Below are 17625 nucleotides of genomic sequence, written 5' to 3'. Positions count from 1 at the left end.
CCCGTCTCCACGCCGTCGCGCTCGGCACTGCCAGGCGGCCCGGTCTCCCCGGCCGCCATCCCGCCGCGGACTGAGGCGCCTTCAGGCCAGCGGCGTCACTTCCGCCGCCGAGCGCGCCGCTTCCGGGAGCGCTGCGGCGGGCGGGGGCCAGGAGGCGCGGGGCGCCGCTGCCATGTCCGCTGCGGGACGCGCTCCCGGGCCCGGCTCCGGAGCCGCCTCTCGGTAAGAGCCGGCTGAGGGAGGCCCGGCTGCGCCGCGCGGCCTCCCCCGCCCCGAGCGCGCTTCTTCCCCCCACGCAGAGCCGCCGGCGCTGCTCCCCCGCCTCGGGCCGGGCCGGGGCCCAGCGGGCCCGCAGGCGGAGGCGGCGGGGACGAGGCGCGTGTGAAGCGTGTGCTTCCGCCCCCCGAAGACGGGCCCGAGGAAGGGCTGCAGGCGGCGGCCGGGGCAGGAGTGGTGGGGCCGGGCTAGACCCCAGGGCTCCCTGCCCCGGGGACCACTGGCCCCGCAGCGCGGCGGGGGCCCGGCCCGGCGTTCCCAGCGGTCCCGGTGCCTCAGCCGCTGCTGGCGGTGCGTGGAAGAGCTGGGAAGCAGCCAAAAGGTGCAGAAAGACACTAACCGACTTCTTTAGCTTAGCTGAGGTAATGAGGAGTGGCTTGGCGGGGGGGGAGGTGACCAGGTAAAAGGACTCTCTGGGTGGTTGGGCTCGTGCCCAGGGCTTGGGGGGCCGGTCACAGCGCCAGCAGCCGTAGGTGGCCTCGGCGCAGGGCAGCCCTGCTCAGGCTGTGCTGGCTTCGCGAGGAGACAGTGAAACATATCTGCACCTCGTAGTGGTTGGATGGGTTTAGTCGCTCACGCTGGAGTGGACGGGTCCAAGAGGATGTGCTTGGGCTTGGCAGGGCCGCGATCAGTTGGGCTTCACAAACTGTGTTGGACCTGGATCAGCTCTGCTGGACGTTCCTGGTTCTGGAATGCTGCACAGAGCTTTATGTGGAGCCAGCTCAAGCACAGCGTGCCTTATTAGTTTGGTTTCTGCACTGCATGGTGCGACTAAATTGTTTCCAGACTAGAGCTAGTCCTTGATGCAACATAGCTGTAGTAATTCAGATGGAGCATCGTACAAATAAGTCTTGGTGGACTTCGCTTTCAGTATGGAAGTGGTTCTGCTTCAGCTTCTGTGATGCGCTTAATCTGTAGGGTAGTACATACTGGTACTTAAATCAACTGGTAATTAAAAGCAAACCATACTGATTAAGATAAGACTTATATTATTATCATTATCTGCCTCTATTGTTTGGTTTCCTTCAGTTTTGTCTGTTGCAGATTATCTTAGCGTCCTGATACCGAATAAGATAGGTTTTGTTGAGAATCATGGCAATTCACATGCTGTTCACATAATAAACTACTTTTAAAAATGCATGAAGATAGTGGCTTCCTCAACCTGCAAAACCACTGACCTATCAGACTTTACCTATCATGTTTTGGGTTTTTTCGTATCGCATCATGGTGCGATGCTTCTGACCTGTGTTCTGCAGTCCAGTTTTTTGCCACTCAGACAGTGATATGCAGGTACATTCTCACTGCTCTGTCTAAAGGGTAGCTGGGGTGAAGGTGTTGCAGTTTCCAAGCCGTTAGAATTACCGCACAGTGTCTTTCTGCAGCTTCTGCCTCCCGCTCAGCTTTTCCATGCAACCTCAGCAGCAGTTGTGGCACCTTGGGAACTGTGTATTGTTGGGTTGTGTGACAAATTTCATTGAAAAACTGTCACTTCCTCATCACTTATATATGCCATAGCTGTAATAATTCTTGAATAACCAGTGACTTTGGAAGGTTTTATAGCTTCTCAAAACTTTGCCCTGTAAATACCCAGATGTTGAATGAGTTTTGAATTCAGTATGTCAGAGTACACTTTATTACCGTGTTTTGTGTTCATGGGTTGGAGTACCCCTACAGCAGATTAATGTATGATTTCCTAGCATTCTTGTAACAAAGGGTGGTTATATATGACTAAAGGTAAAACTGGACAAAATACACTAAAATATTTTAATTGAATGAAAAACCTAGCAAGTAGTGTGTTCCCGTGCGCAAGAAATGTTATGCGTAAAGATTCGAGGCTAAAGGCAGATAATATGTCATTGTGGACATGAGTAACTCAGTGCCTCCGTTCTCAGTTATCAGAAGTAGGATTTTATATTTCCCATTCCTGCAAGTCAGTGCTTTTTTTTTTTTTTTTTGCTGAAAGGTGCTCCTAGAAAATGGATGTTTGTTAAAACTTGTACTGGGTCTGCAAAACCCTGTGATTGAAAAAGGAGCTGTCGGGATGGAAATGTACGGGAAGCCTTTGAGGCCTTAAATGGAATTATGTCAGGATTTAGCAATTGGTATTTTCTGTATGATCTCGCACCCCGCACTGTCTACAGACAACACACCTACAGGCAGCATTGTCTCTTGCAGTGGCTCCTGAGTGTTTTTGTCACCTAAACTAAACCATGACCAGTGGCACGCACTGGTTAGTTGTAAGTTGAGGAAGGTCTTTTTCAGCTTTTTCTTGCTTTGTCTTATCCTTTCCTTAATTTATTCTCTTTCCTTCATCCTAATTTGTCTGGAAGTTTTTCCTTTGATTGGTTCAAGGGCAACAAGCCAAGCACCTCCTCAGCAGTGGCCCCTCTCTAGCAGTGATTCAAGGCTAGTTCATGCAGATGCAATGACTGGAGGCACTGCAGTACCTGAGGGTGTAGCTTCAAATCCTTTCTTCCTTCTTGTAGCCGCCTCTAGAGCTTCAGCGAAGGTGGTGCTGGCAAGGGGTCAGCTCTCCTCCTAATGAGTTACCCAAACCTGATGTCTAGGAGAGAGCTGCGGGCAGAAGATACAGCGTGTCATGGCAGGCTCTTCAGTGTATGGTGTCACTTTGATCCACACCACACCAGTCACTGCTGTCTTGTCTTTTCCAGGTTGTCACCAATCTATCCCATAACTGGGCAATATAACTAGGAAACAAGGAAAAAATGATTTAGTATCGTGATGAAGCTGATTGGGAACTCTTTCCATCTCTTAGATAAACTCTTGAGGTTAAAGGTATGGCTAGTCTGATTTCAGAGGTGGTTGAACAGTTCTTCAGTTCTGCAGAAGATGAGTCTCTCCTGAGTTGAGACCCAGGTACAGAGCTGTTCTCACATTCCAGAAGCTTCCTTCTGAGCCTTGTAGTTTGTGGTGTTTGTGTTTGAATAATGACAGTCCTGTTTCTCTGACAGTCACCAGCTGGAACACAACATAGAGTGTATGGCAGCTTTAAACCTTGGGTGATGGTTCGTATTTCTATAAATATCGTACTGTCATATGTAATTCTGCTTTGAAGATTTTACGAATCAGTTTCCTACTAATGTCTTTTCTGTGTCAATTTTTTTGCCCTATTCTATTTGAGAGGGCTTAAGAAATTCTTCCTTAAATATGATTGATTTAAGATGATCAGGTAAGAAAAATGCGTATTCAGGGCCAGGATAATTTGAAAAAGCAGGTGATTAATTATTCTTTAGATCAGAAAAGAAAAGTGGCAGCTGTTTTTAAAACCACGTGGAAGTATTCTGAAGTAGGCTCGATCACTGGTTTCCTATCAAAATTTCCCCCTGCTGCATTTTTGGTAAAGGCATAGTTATTCTCCTGGACCTATTGTGGAAAATACTGTCACAGAAAACAACCCCCTGTGTTAAAGGCTTTGAAGGTTAACATAGAAGTCTGGTCCCTTTTGCAATATGACTGATGTTTTGTTCAGTACCTTTATAAGAGCTCTTGAAACTTCAGAAGCCATCACCTTGAGTATTCTCCGTACTTTAAATCCCCATGTCCTGTCCATCCAGAACTTTTGGGGTCTAGGGAGGGGAGCTGGCCTTTCTAGAAGATAAAGGGACTCAAAGGTAACAGGGACTACTTTATGTTCTTTGTTAGCTTGGCTGGTGTTCTGGAGAAGTATAAAGACACGCGAGGTTTAGGTCTTCTTTTTCTACTGTATCTTTTTTTTTTTTTTTTTCCTATCCAGTAATTAGCTCTCATGCCAAGCCTGCTGCTATGTTGACCTTTCTGGATATGAGAAAAAAAAAATTCTTCTGGCTTAAAAAAAAAAAAAAGTTACAAAATTCTCACAGAATTTGCCTGACCTGAAGAAAGCCAAAAAGTCCCCATGAGTCAATGATGCAACTGCTATCAGCATTTTAAAATAAGATAGCACAAGTAGTTTGACAATTCTATGAATTATAATCTGTGTAGTAGCGTTCCAGGGCCTACAGAATTTAACTTCATGCTGGAGAAAAAACAGCACTAAGTTCTTGAGTAAGTTTCTCTAATCTCTGCTTGAAATGACTTTTTTTGTGGATGCCATTACAATAAATAGATACATATATTTATATAATTGGTCTTTACTGGAAGTGTTAGTTCTCGCTGAACTACTACCAGAATCCAGTGTAAGTCATGCAGTGTCTTTTTCCAATGAGGATAGTAAAAAGTGGAGTAGTTTAAGAGAATTTTTGGCAGATTCCATGGGCTGGAATAGGCCTACGTCAAAGAAGACAGCCTTTTGGGGAATTCCTTGATGTTGGCCAGTTTTGGAGCTAAAAGGCAGCAGAAAATACTGTGGACTGTTCTTTCTCAAAGGTTACCTGTTACATACAGTGAGCAAGAAGATACTAATTCTGCGGGCTCTTGTTTAGCCTGAAGGCGTGTGCCATCCTGCTGCTTCTGCAGTCCTGGTTCTGTCGTGGCAGTCGCTCGCCTGGGCCCCTGGCTGCCCCGGGGATGGGCACGCGGTCACCGGGGCAGAGCCACGAGGGCTCCTGGAGCTGCGAAAATGAGTTGTGCCTGCGTTCCTTGCCCGTCCTGGTTGTCAGATAAAACTGATTGTAACTTAACAGGGTGTAAGGTTAAAGTGTCTTCGATTACAACTGCAGTAGTTTGCATAATGTGATTCACTTTGCAGCTGGTGTCAGGTAAAATTGAAATGCACAATATTATCACTTGCCACAACTCGACCGATTACAAATATCTGAGTGAAACAATGACCTGGTCATTCATCTGTGCACATTCATTTTGTGTTCTAGATTTTCTGCAAGCATCAGAAACGTCAGAACACACAGCGCTATTTTTGCTAGGATTTATTTCTTGTCCGGTTAGAGATTAATTCTCACTGACAAGGTCTGAAGAAGCTGTATTTATAGCAATGAACATCATGATCTTGTTTGTTTCCTCCTGGAAACAAGCAACACTTGCATGTACCAGAAGGTTAGAGGACCTGGCTTACATGATGCCTGAAGCAGACTAATTCATTCTCTTTTCTTTGTTTGTTTTGTTTGTTTTTCAAATATTGACCGGAGAAAACCCCACACACGGTGTAGAAAGGTGCAGAGACAAAGTTTGAGTCTCTTTGTGTGACCACAGTTGTGTGAACTGTGAAGTCTCATGCTTTTCTTTATCTCACCTCCTCTTCCCACCCCCCTCTTCCTCCCCCCAAAAGCTGTAACTCTGGAAATGCAGTAAGGTTAAAAAAAAAAAAAAAAAAAAAAAAAAAAAAAAAGAGAGAGAGAAGAAGAAAACCAAAAAAAACCCCTAAGACCCCCTTGGTGGCTCTCCATCAACTCCTGTTGACTGTTTTGTTGCTCTTTGTAATATGTGTAGTTGCCATTTGGCTGAATCTGGTGAAATAGCCTGACTGAGACCCCTGTGAACCAAAACCAATCTCAGACAAGGCTTCTTATGTTATTAAAAGGTAACCTAAACATGAGGAGGAACTTCTTTGCTGTGAGGGTGGCAGAGCCCTGGCACAGGCTGCCCAGAGAGGTGGTGGAGTCTCCATCTCTGGAGACATCCCAAACCCGCCTGGACGCGTTCCTGTGCCACCTGCTGTGGGTGACCCTGCTCTGGCAGGGGGTTGGACTGGGTGATCTCCAGAGGTCCCTTCCAGCCCCTATGATTCTATGAAGCCTTTCCTGCTGCGTTTCCTTTGTCCTGATCTTTGGTGTGTGTCGTCCTGTTGCTTCAGGGCCTTCAAATGATTTTTCTCTGTATGGTAGCAGCATGTGGTGACCCTCTGGTGTTGCTGCTTGTGAATGAACCCAGAGGCTCACTAATTGCAATAGTGAGTAGTCACCCACGTTGGGTACTGAGTGCACTGCTTTTCTGTGGTTAGAAGAAGATTTGGAAGAATGCGCAGAGCTAAAGCTGTCTTTCTCTGTAGTAAATAAAAGGTTTCAAGTAGGACAGATCCAAAGAACTGAAAGCTTATGTCACCACAGTTTTGTTGACTAGAAGTGTATTTTTGTTTTCTGGAGAAGAGAGTTGTTGATTGGAATGAGTCATTGTTTTCAGAAGTTAATATATTTGAGGATTCTTGCACTGAAAATATTTTGCATGGGCTAAATACAAAGTTATGTAATGACTAGACTGGCAGTTAGATAATTCAAATAAATAAATAATGGCATGAAAGAGAAAAAAAGAAATTGAAATAGATGGGAGGACAACAACGGGAAGAGAAAGGAAGTATGAATCTGGTTTTTACTGCGAAAGTTGTTTGTCCTGGATGCAATATCTTTTGAGGATTGTGTAGAAACTTTGTACTGTTTTTGTGCATTTGAATGTAGCTTTTTTACTTATTGTCCTAGTCTGGAGCATAGGGAAGCTAGAAGCGCTGACAGTAAATAAAGAGCCCCTTCTCTTTTTTGAAAGGTAATGCACGACGTACTCGTCATCAGCTCAGAGGGTTCTTGGGTTGCATGCGAGTTGGTCACTGGTAGCACATGTTAATTTTGATTCACACTGAAGAGGACCTGAACTAACATGAAAGAAAAAGAGAATTTGGAGAAAGAGAACCTCTAGGATCGATCTGGAAAAAAAAAGTCATCATGCTTTTCTTTGTGAAAGTTGTACCTAGCAGAGGAGATGATGCTTCCATTCGTGAAATGTTAATTCTTATTTGAAGCTGACCTCCCCAGGGTAGGGAGGGAAGAGGATTCTGCCGGTGACCTGTAGCAAGAAGTGAATCGTTTACCTTCTAAGTCTGCATTTGTTTGATACCTGTTGATAGCACTGTAATGCTAATTGTAAGTTTTTGGGGTTGTTGAATTACAAACGGAGCGTATTCTTTCTTTTTTGGGTGACTTGTGACACAATAGTATTAGCTAGTTGTAGATACTCTAATCGTACTGATTATTGTATCAATGTCATTAGAGATGCTCTTTTGATGGTGATTATGGGGAACTAACCCCACGGTGATGCTATCTGTGCTGTAACAAGTGCCACTGAGATACGGTGGAAGGAGACTGCCCGGGATGCGGTAGTGCCAGGGTACCAGCTGTAGGGTAGGGTATAGAGGTAGGTATAGGGTATAGGGGTAGGGTATAGAGTGGGACACGGGCACTGGGCATGAAGGATTTTTGTAAAGGGTAATAATAGTGTTGCGAATACAGGAAAAGAGAAGCACTGTTGAGTCTGTATGGGTGGAAATCCTAGACGTCAGATATACTACTAGGATTATACTGGCAACCCCTGGATCAGGGCAGTGATAGTGGTCAGGAGCTAGAAGGTAAGATCGGAGGAGCTGGAAGTTTGGGAGAGTTATAGTGGGAGATTTCAGCTACTGGAGAGAGACCGGGTCTGTGCCTCATTGGAGGCGAGGTAGAGAGGACCCTTTTCTAATGCAATAAATGACTGCCTCCTATAACAACCAAGTTTAAACTGACAAGAGAAGCTGCTTTTTGGAGTGTTGTGGTACATAGGACCTACTTAAAGCTAGTAGTGGGACGGCTTATAGCAACCACAGCACAATTAAATATAACTGAGTAGAAGGGGACAGCAGACAAAATAGATCCAGCACATGGATATTAAATGTCAAGAAATGAAAATACATCAAGTGGTTTAAAAATCCCCCAAATCATAAAACGATCTGCCCAAACAGCAGCCTACAGGGAGCCGCTGTTAGAGATTGTTTAAAAAATACTGTGTCAGAAGCCAAGGTATACCGTTTGAAAGTGAACAAAATGATCGTCCCTCCCCAAAATCTCTGCGTGGCTCAATGGAAAAGCTAAAAAGCCATCATGGGGAGAAGATGAGCGCTTAATGGAAAGCAAACCCAGTGAGAACAGGAAAATCTGTAGCGTGGCAGGTGAAATGTAAAAGGAGAATTTAAAAAGGGTGAAAAGGGAGTTGAAGAGCAGCTTGCACAGGAGGCTCAAACCAGTAGAAATAGATTCTCCAGATCCATCAAGAACAGGAATCCCGGTAGTGATTGTGTGGGACTGTTTCGTGACCGAGGGTGGTGGAATGGGCCTCTGGGGATAGTAAGGCATAACAGCCAAGCACAGTGAATTCCTTGTTGTCACTCTTACTGCTAAAGATGGGCTCTCGAGGACATCCTGGGAACACCATACAGGTGACAGATTTCCAGCAGCAATAAGACGATAGTTATAAAGGACAAAAGCACTGCTTACTGGAAAGTACAGTCCATTGGAAAAGAGTCAGCATGGCTTCTGTAAAGGGAAATTCCACATTGTTAACGTACTGGCGTTCTGCAAGTGTATGGATAGGCAGAAGCAACAGGTATAATCAACTTTTCAGAAAACATTTGACAAAGTTGTATTAAAGAAGCTAAGTTTCCCCAGGCTTGGAGGAGAGGTTCTCTGTCAGTGGGAAGCTTGTGACAGCATACATTTGAACTGCAGGGGGCCTCAGAAGGTGGCCTTCTTCAGTCTCCTGCTCACAGGAGGTAGGTTGTTCAGGGTCTTGTCCACAGGGGTTTTGAAAATGTGCAGGAGTGGACATTTCACCACCCCTTTGGGTCACTCTTGCAGTGCAGAAGACTCACAAGGTGAGGAAATTTTTCCTTATGTCAAGCTGGGATTTTCCTTCTTGCAATTTGTGACAGTTACCTCTTTCTCTAGGCACTTGAGATGAATCCGGCTGTGTCTTTTCTGTGATATCTTTTTAGCCTAGCTTGGGACATGCCTTCATTGCTGCCAGGACTCGCAGCTGAGTCATGTTGAACTTGTCCACTAGGATCTCCAGTTTCTTTCCTGCAGAACTGTGACCTCACAGTTTGTTCCCAGCCTGTCCCCTTGCATGGGGTTCCTCCATCCCTAGGGTGGCACATAGCTCTTGCCCTTCTTGAACTTCACGAGGTTCCTGCTGGTCCAGTCTTCCAGCACATCATGGTTCTGCTTTTCAGGCTTTTGGACCGCCCCCCCCCTAGTTTGGTCTTATCCACAGATTTTTTTTTTTTGAAGGGGTGTTATGTGCTGTTGCACTGGTCATGATGATGTTAATATTGTGTCCGCTTGTAGGTGGACTTTTTGTTACCACCCACTAGTTAGACTGCAGGCGTGTAATCACAGTCCTTTGAACCTGGCAGTCCGCAGACAGTTTTTCGTCCACCATGTAGTGTGTCCATAGTTTGTACCTGCCCAGCGTGGCTGCAAGGATGCTGAAGGACTCTGCGTTACTAAAACGGCATGCAGAATATTTACAGCTCTCTTACTCCCCAGAGCAAATAATTTCATCAGAAAGGGCGGTCAGGTTGGCCGGGCACCATTTGCCTTTGGTGGATCCATGCTGCTTGTTCCCAGTCACTTTCTTGTCCTTCCTGTGCATGTGAATGGTCTCTGGGGATTTGCTCCGCAGTGCCGTGAGGCACTGCAGGGAGACAGGCAAGTCTAACTGGCCTTTTTCTCCCTTATTGCCAGTCTTGAAGGTGGCATTTGCCCTTTTGCAGTCATCGGTCACCTCCTGGCTTGATATGACCCTTCAAAAATGATAGAGAGCAGCTCCTTTTCCATCCCATTTGGTCTTACGGAGTTGTGTGTGTCCAGTTCTCTTAAGGTGGTCTCCAACTTCATCTTTCTGTACCATTGTTAGTGTCTGGGAGCAGCTGGGACATGCTGGTCCCTAAGGGAAGGGATGCTAAGTGTGGTACAAGGCAGGCGGTGGCAGTGGCCTCACCAGCAAGGGTACGGTCCCTCCAGGCAGGCTGGGTGATGGCAGGTAGCTGGGTTAAGGCAAGAGCCCGGGTTGGCAGATGGATCCACGGTGAGGTCAAGCTGGGAAGTCAAGTCTGTAGCTCAGGTGGGTGCCAAGGGTGAGAGCCGCAGCTAAAAAGCAGCTCCTGAGGCAGGAAGTGGTGACCTTTGCTGAAGCCTTCAGTAGAGCTTTCTGGAAAAGCTGTCCCCAAGGTCACCAGCTGTACTATCTTGGCTCTGAGCCCAGGTAACCAAACCCCCAGGAGGAGGGATATCGGCTGGGGGCCCTGACAGGTGGCACTTTCTTCCTCCAAGCTCTGCCACCAGGCACAAGGACTTGGGAGGCCTGAGCGCGGACCTTGATGGTAAAGCCTGGCAAGGAAGACCTTGAATACCACAGCCTTTCCTGCGTCCTTGGTCAGTTGATTGCCTGCCCTGCTCAGCCAGTGGTTTTTCTTGGTCTTTTGCTGCCAGCGTGCTCACAGGAGCCCTAGAAGCCCTTCTTGTTGCCCTTTGCATCCCCCGCCGGATTTGAGCCAGCCAAGCTTCTGATCTCTGCGTGCTTCATCAGTTCTGGTGAATTCCTCACATGTATCTGGTCTTTGCTTCCTTTTTGAGCTTTGTTGGAAGTTCACTGTCCAGCCAAACTGTCCTTCTTCATCTGCTCATTTTCCTGTATGTTGGGATGCATTCTTGGTGGAAAGCTGTCATGAGGATCAGCCATCAATCCTGGGCTGCATTGCTCCTTCAGGCCCTCCTGTAGTACCGTACTTATCAGATCAGTCTCCTGAACAAACTGGAATATGGCTATTAATTTTGTTACTTGTCGTCTTCATTTCTGGGATCTTGAACTCTTACCATGTCACATCACTACATAAAAACAAAATGGATGCACTGAGAAACCTGACTTTTGTTTGCCCCACCACGTTGCTCTTACAGTCGATACTGGGGTGGTTAAAGTCCCTCCTGCAAACTGGGGTCTGCGATCACTGGGTTTTGTCAGCTGTTTAAAGATGGCTTCATTCACCTCTTGACAGAGGATCTGTAGTGAGCATCCACCACAATATTCCATTTCTTTGACTACCCTTGTTCTGACTGCGCAAGAGCTCTGGCTGTGGGTCCATAGCAGAGCTGGTTTGTCTGAGCATTTTTGTCGCTGTTTCACATGTGCCATCCCCTGCTTGGTGGGTCTGCCCTGACAAACCTACTAGAAAGCCCTCTAACTTGAGAGGTTGTTGGGGTTTTTTGTTTGTTTGTTTTGGGTTTTTTTTTCGTGTGGTGTTTTTTTTTGTGTGTGTGTATGGTTGGACTCAATGATCTCAAAGGTCCTTTCCAACCATGAAGATTCTATGAGTCTATGATTAGCAAGCGTAGGGAGCAGAGGACAGGGCTTAATGGTCACTTCAAAGGCTGGAGAAGAAACAGCACTGTGGTGCACTTAATGTTTGCACTTAAGCTGCTTTAGTCCAGCATTTTTACCTTGGATATTTCACCGGTCATTTGTTTCTCCGGATCAAACTTTACTGATGTTACTGAACTTTTGAGTCATAAAAAGCCACACCAAAGGCGGAAGAATATTGCCTAGCTGAGTGATCAAAAAGGTGGCAGAAGAGCTTCAGTGTAGATGAATTTACGAGAACTTACGGTATTAGCATAAGTATGGTTTAGATTGCTTTCCTTAAATTAAGAGTAATTCATCTAGGGAAAAGCAAGCTAAACCCTATCTGCATATGGCTGAACTCGGAACAGGCGCTTACCGCTCCAGGAGGAGAACCTGAGGACGGTGACGGTCCGTTGAAATGATTACTTAGTGTAAGCGGCAGCCAAACAAAAAGCCAACGATTTTGGCTGTCATTAGGAAGGGTGTTGAAAACACCAGAGACATCGTTTTACTGCTCGGTAGTAAAGCTGCGGTTGCAGCCACATCTCGTATTCTACGTGCAGTTCTGGCCGCTGCGTCTCAAGAGGGGAGCAGTGATCGCAGGGGATGGAGCCTCACGAAGAGAAGCTGAGGCCTGGGACTGACTTGGAGAGAGAATGTAATCAAGGTTCACAAAATCCTGAAGGCAGGGGACGTGTTGAAAGAGGAGCTGCTCACCCAATCCTGCTGCACTAGGACCGAAGGCACTTGGGAACTCCTTGCTGAGAAATTGTTTATGCGGCAGGTCGGGAGCTGCTGACGGCAGCCGGTTCAGAGAGGCAGCGGGCAAATTGGTGGGAAGCAGATCTGTGAACGGCTGCTGGAGGAGGAGGCAGGGATGTCCCCTCCGTGGTCCCACGCCGGCGGGCCTGCAGGGTGGTGAGAGGGGCCGGGCTCCCCCAGTCCCTGCCGCTGGCGGCTGCTGGTGGAGCTGGCGCTGCGCTGAGCGAGACGGAGCGTTTGTCTGACCCAGTGGGGTGTTTCTGTCCTCCCGCCTGCCCTTGCCAGCAGGACTGGTTCTGTGCGAAGCGTAAATAAGCTTAACTGAAAGCAGCGGCTCTTACTGAGCGGCTGCGTGTTGAACACCATCATTTAAACCTTTTTTTCCCCCGTAAAAAATCTCAAATATCCAGTACTTTATTCTTTAATTTTTTCGAGCCGGTTACTCTAGCAACTGTTGTTGCTAAGACTCAAATAGCTGCAGATGTTCTCAGAACTGATTGCACCGTGATAAATACCATGGCTGCCTCTAACGCAAAATAACAGAAGAAATAAGTAAATTTACCATAGTCACAACCTTTTTAATAAAATCGTGGTGAAAGTTGAGTACTGAAACAGTTTCTTTCAAACAGAACTACAGATTAATTTCCTGGTAGCCCATGGCGGTAGCTATATGGCTTTTTGATATGCATTAGTGAAATCTTTTATTGAAAATAAAGTTTAGAGCTGCATAATGTAAATAATTCCTTTTTTTTGTGGTTAATATAATGCAGATTTGCTGTTTGACTGACAGAGGATTAAGAATTGCAGTCTTTTGTTCAGGAAATTTCCTAATCTATTTGAATATGTCTGAAGTGGCTTCTCGAAATTAAGGGCAGCGTGCTCTGCTGTCTGAGGGTTTATTTTAAAAAGCTTTTAAGACAAACAGCGGTTTTTTTTGTTTTTTTTTTGTTTTTTTTTTGTTTTTTTTCCCCCCCCCGGAGCCGCAGCTCTAGGGATTTGTCACCCGTTTATTGGTTATCTAAACCACAAAAACTTAGGTGAGCCCCAAGATACCGGGTATCTTAGAACTTGTGGTCTTCAGGGAAAAATCCGGTAAGTCTCAGCACAAGTTGAATCCTCATGAACAGAGGAGGAAACCGACTCTTCTGCTTTTGTTACATTTACATAAATTACTGTCTTTGTTTTGTAACTAAAAGGTTAATAGCAGTTTTGTCATCTTGTGCCATGTGAGCCGAGCATGTTAGATCTAGAAGAAATTGCCGACTTGTTTCTGGGCTCAGTGGGAGTTGTTTTTCTCGGATGAAGCTGTTATTTCCAAATTTTCCTTTTCTGAAAACAGTTCTTTTCCCCATTAAAAATTTCCCTGCTGTGTTTCAAAATCGAATTTAACAGAATTGCATAAGAACTGGAAAGCCAAGCTGCGTGTGTGTCATTGTTCAAGCGAAGTGAACTGCAGACGGTCTTAACGTCGATAACCTTTCCAGGATGTAAAAATAATGTGAAAATTCCTATTAATGAAATTTTTTTTCTTTTTTCCCATTTTAAGATTATGAAATTTTAATCAAACCGTGATTTTTCAATCACAGGGCTGTGTTTACAGGCTCGTCATGGACACTCGCACCTTCAAAAATAGGGCATACAATCTGCCTTCCCCGTAACTTCTATAGTGTTTTATTCCGAGCCTTCCCGGTTAACAAAGAAGGGAAGAGAGAGCACGGCTAGAGAGCGGTAAACAATCCCGCGGATATAACGGCAAAGGTTTATTCTTTGATATTCTTCATAGTATTTTGCAAATATCCATGTGTGTATCTGGGTGTGTGGGTGTGCGCGTGGAGAGTGAGGAAAAAGCAAAGAATAGCAGAGTATAAATCTTTGCCGTGAGATCCACCGGATTTGTTAAAGATACGAAATCAGCAGGCTGGAGTGTAGTGCAGCTTTCATTCATTAACTCGGTTCTGGTGGTTTTTTTTAAACGGCAGCTCTCTGCTGCTGAAAAAGGAAAATAGGAGAGAACTGTACTTACAAAAAGGGGGTATCAAACAAAACAAAGCTTGAGGTATGGCACCTTAAGGATGGATTTTAGAGGGAATTTTTAAGAATTGTTTTGGAGAGCGAGACTGTTGTCTGAGGAGTTGATTGTTGATAGTGTTTGAAAGAAGGGTTTGGGGCTATCACAATTTGAAGTTGGAAACTTGAGTTCCTTTGCCCTCTTACTCCGTATGTATTGTCAAACACCGGAGCAGTGCATCCATTCTCATCCGCTTGGCAGCCGTGGGATGACAGGCAGATACTGAATGTGCAGCCTTAGTGTGATATTTATAAATGAACTTGTGAGCACCCTGGGAAGGAGATCATTGGTTGTGTTACTTGCAGGTCTACTTGTGAAAGCAAATGATTTAAGTATTTCATTCCGTAGTGGAGGAGGAAGGCTGGATGGGCCCCTCCTCTTTTGCTCTTCTGCGCCTTTCTTCGCCTGTCACTGGAGTTGCATTAGCATATTAAATACTGTGATTCCCCCTTTTTTTTTTTTAAGGTACCTTTAAAGTTTTTTGAGTTTATATTCAGACTCCCCAGATAGAACATTTTACACACCCAGGCATCTACTCACTCATTTTGTTTGCATCACTGTGATGCATCTTCATGAAGAATTCCAATTATCTTGTTTTTGCCTGAAGGGAAGAAAAATGAAGCTTACTACACAAAATTGTTAATTCCTGACAGCTCCTTAAGGGGCTGTTTTTCGACAGAGACCAAACCAGGAACCAGGCTGACGCTGTCATTTCCTGTGATCTTTAATCAAGCTGTTTAAAAACAAAATGGGAGATTCTTCAAAAGTTTATAGAATGCCTGTTTTTGCAAAACCCTCATGAGAGATCCTGCAGGAGCAGGCAGCGAACTGGGTTTGCTTCCTCGGTGTTGGCAGGATGCTGGTTTGGCCGTGTTGAATACCAAGTTGGAAATATTTCAGCAGCTTGGCTGATGAAATATTATCACAGTTGGATATGGGAATGCTGAGATATGGGGAAGGATGAAATTGTGAAGAAACTTCCCTCTGGAACAAGGAGGTTCATTGGGGAACCAAGTGCAGGTGGGTCAGGGCAATCCCAAGCACAGATCCAGGCTGGACGGAGAATGGATGGAGAGCGGCCCTGAGGAGAAGGACCTGGCGTGTTGGTGGATGAGAAGCTCAACATGAGCTGTCAGTGTGGGCTGGCAGTGCAGAAACCCCCCACGGCCTGGGCTCATCCCCAGCAGCGTGGGCAGCAGGGCCAGGGGGGGATTCTGCCCCTCTGCTCCGCTCTGTGAGACCCCCCTGCAGTGCTGCCTCCAGCGCTGGGGCACCAACAGCAGAAGGACCTGGAGCTGTTGGAGCGGGGCCAGAGGAGGCCCCGGAGATGCTGGGAGGGCTGGAGCCCCTCTGCTGTGAGGACAGGCTGAGAGAGCTGGGGGGGTTCAGCCTGGAGAAGAGAAGGCTCCGCGGAGACCTTCCAGCCCCTTCCAGTCCCTGAAGGGGGCCTACAGGAAGGATGGGGAGGGACTCTGGATCAGGGAGGGGAGCCATGGGACGAGGGGGAACGGTTTTATACTGGAAGAGGGGAGATTTAGATGAGATCTCAGGAAGAAATTCTTGGCTGTGAGGGCGGTGAGCCCCTGGCCCAGGTTGCCCAGAGAAGCTGTGGCTGCCCCATCCCTGGAGGGGTTCAAGGCCAGGTTGGACGGGGCTTGGAGCAACCTGGGCTGGTGGGAGGTGTCCCTGCCCAGGGCAGGGGCACTGGAACTGGGTGACCTTTAAGGTCCCTTCCAACCCAAGCCATTCTATGATTCTGTGATATCCATAAGCCGGCTCACACTCTGATGTGGAGGGGCACGGGTCACTGCTGGCGTGGGAGATGGCTGATGGCGTATTTTGCCTGAAGATTAAAACTTAACTCATAAACCTTCAGAATAAAAAAATCACTCAGCAGCTGTGCAGTGCGTAGTAATGTCAGTACGTGTCTCTCCTCTCTTCACTTTTTGTATTTATTTATTGGGATATTTTTAATTAAATTTAAAAAAAAAAAAGGGTGGGGGTGGACCCACCACATCCCGCTGTGCCAAGTTCTGCTCTTCTCTGAAAGAAGCAGTTTGTCACATGGTGAGCGGCCCGGCGTGAAAACATATTGCAAGGAAAAACCCTGCTCCAGTTGGCGATGGCTTGGATCCCTTTGGCTGCACTCTCTGATCCTGTGTGCGTGGAGCGTAGCAGCATGGGAGAGATTACCATGGAACGCTCCACTGGAAAATATAGGAAGCTTAGACGCTGCTGCTGCTGCTTGATTCATATATCCATTGCCCTTCATGGTAAGGTGCTGGCTCTTGAGTAAATAAGGAGTGGAAATAACCGTATAGATTACGTTACGGTGCATACAAGTATGCACAGTTATTTTAACTTTCTGTTTAATAAATGGGTTTTCACTACACTAACGAAAGCTTTGTTCTTAGCTAAGTAGTGGCTATTTTAAAGTAACATAAAACCATATTCAAACAGCTTTTTTTCTCAGCAGTATAATTACTGCTTGTTGGTTTTATCACAGTATCCTTGCCTTTAATTATTTGCAGCTTGGGAGAACTGAGCCGAAATTTTCCAAGCCAAGGCAGACGGGCTCGAAAAGAGCAGAATGAAAGCAAATAGCAGTCTGGCCTGATGCTAACAGCGCGTGGCTTTCAGAAATTATATCCATAGTATCGCTGTGACTAGACTAGCAAAGTAGACTTTGCGTTTTAGGATATTTAAAACAGGATTTAGAGCAAGAAACTGTACATAGCTTGCCAGGGCTTTTAAAAGGGAATTACTGGCGTAGCAGTCTCGCGTGGAACAGAAGGCAGGCAGCTGATCTGTGCGATTCTGCACTCCGTTCCTGTGCTTTGATGCCTTCTGTTTTGGAGTTTAGAGACCGTGTCTCCACAAATTGAGCAAGCAAAATGAAAAGACGTGCAAAACACCTATCTCTGATAGTTTTATATTGTTGGTGTTCTGTGCAAGTCGGAATTGGACCAGGATGGCTTTCAAAACCAGTCTAGCTTAAATAAAAAATGTTGTCTAATTCAGGTATTACAAAATAATTTTCATCAGGTAAATAATGAAAACCACCTCATAATGGGAAAAAAGTATGGTAATTTGCTGGTTTTCATGAGTGTAACACTTGACTCCTTTTTCTGAATGTTTCTTTCATTGCGGCAGCTCACGTGATGGCGTGTTGCACGCTCGGTTACGTTTTGTACTGGTTTTCTCATTGACAAGCCCAGTGGCCCACAGAAATATTCTCACTGCCGGAATCTACTTTTCAGACCTCCCTCTCAGGAAAAAAAAAATAATTAGAAATAGATCTATAGATGGAAGAAGTGACCAAACCCCCGCTGCTCCCAAAGCTGTTAATCACTGATCTCTTCCGAGGTTAGGCGCGTCGGTGCCCATTTGGAAGCTGTGGTTTGCCTGGGATGGGGAGCGAGAGCGAT

General features: G+C 46.1%; 1 protein-coding gene across 5 annotated transcripts in view; it reads left to right on the top strand.

Moving 5' to 3' along the window:
- Window positions 1–92: 92 nt before the first annotated feature.
- The window catches only part of EYA3 (EYA transcriptional coactivator and phosphatase 3), a 62820-nt gene continuing 45287 nt past the window's right edge, over window positions 93–17625 (top strand). For 2 of the 5 annotated variants that reach the window (XM_063356158.1, XM_063356156.1), the window contains exon 1: window positions 94–222. The gene's annotated coding sequence lies outside the window, so the exon portion shown is untranslated. The other 3 variants (XM_063356153.1, XM_063356155.1, XM_063356154.1) reach the window with 3 other exon arrangements.

The sequence above is a fragment of the Chroicocephalus ridibundus genome, chromosome 19 (genome assembly GCF_963924245.1).
Source record: "Chroicocephalus ridibundus chromosome 19, bChrRid1.1, whole genome shotgun sequence".
Lineage (NCBI taxonomy): Eukaryota > Metazoa > Chordata > Aves > Charadriiformes > Laridae > Chroicocephalus > Chroicocephalus ridibundus.
This window is presented reverse-complemented; position numbering and strand designations above follow the sequence as displayed.